At 43.8% G+C, this 982-nt stretch overlaps 1 non-coding gene across 1 annotated transcript; it reads right to left on the bottom strand.

Annotated features, from left to right (window-relative positions):
- Positions 1 to 491: 491 nt before the first annotated feature.
- Positions 492 to 563, bottom strand: TRNAS-GGA. Its single transcript has one exon. It is a non-coding gene; the product is annotated as a tRNA-Ser (tRNA).
- Between the last annotated feature and the right edge of the window lie 419 nt (positions 564 to 982).

Below are 982 nucleotides of genomic sequence, written 5' to 3'. Positions count from 1 at the left end.
CCATACTGCTTTCCCATTACTGCAATAAATGACATTCCCATCAACTGGGCAAGCTGCATTCTCCACATCCTTGCCAATATTTGCTATCTGAATTATACAGTTTAAAATAGTGAATTTTATGAAGTGTGAATTTTACATATGCAAATTATATCTCAATAAAATATCACATACCAATTCACTCCATTTAAGCCTGTGCACAGACACACCTCAGCCTACATTGTCAGTATCATCTATTTACATTGAACTTCCCAGAGAGACTTTTGGATGTACTCTCCTATTAGAGTACTTTGTGGGTCTATCTTATGGTTTTGTTCACACTGTTCTCTGTCTGCATTATTACCTTTCCTTCAGTGTGTCTAAGTAAGTGAAGTCGCTCAGTCGTGTCCAACTCTTTGCGACCCCTTGGACTGTAGCCCACCAGGCTCTTCCATCCATGGGATTCTCCAGGCAATAATACTGGAGTAGATTGTCATTTCCTTCTCCAGGGGATCTTCCCAACCCAGGGATCGAACCCAGGTCACCTGCATTCCAGGCAGATGCTTTAACCTCTGAGCCACCTGGGAAGCTGCGTGTCTAGAGCTGGCCTAATAAATTAATGAGCTCTTTTTGCAAGGTAGAGAGTGGAGAGAATACTTCCATGTTGCAAGGACAGCCAGATTTTGCAGTCCCTAGATAACCTCCTCACTATTATTTCATGTTTTAGCCTGTACAGAGCTGAACCAACAAACCCAAGGAATCGTCAGAGGTAAATGCACTATTGCAATTTCTAAACATGAGACATTGGACTTAAGGAGGATGTGAATAAAGAGAAAGAAAGACAGTGAAGTCACTCAGTAGTGTCTGACCCTTTGCAACCCCATGGACAGTGGCCTACCAGACTCCTCAGTCCATGGATTTTCCAGGCAAGAGTACTGGAGTGGGTAGCCATTTCCTTCTCCAGGGGATCTTCCTGGCCCAGGAATTGAACCTGGGTCTCCCGCAT

Source organism: Bubalus bubalis, chromosome 2 (genome assembly GCF_019923935.1).
Source record: "Bubalus bubalis isolate 160015118507 breed Murrah chromosome 2, NDDB_SH_1, whole genome shotgun sequence".
Lineage (NCBI taxonomy): Eukaryota > Metazoa > Chordata > Mammalia > Artiodactyla > Bovidae > Bubalus > Bubalus bubalis.
This window is presented reverse-complemented; position numbering and strand designations above follow the sequence as displayed.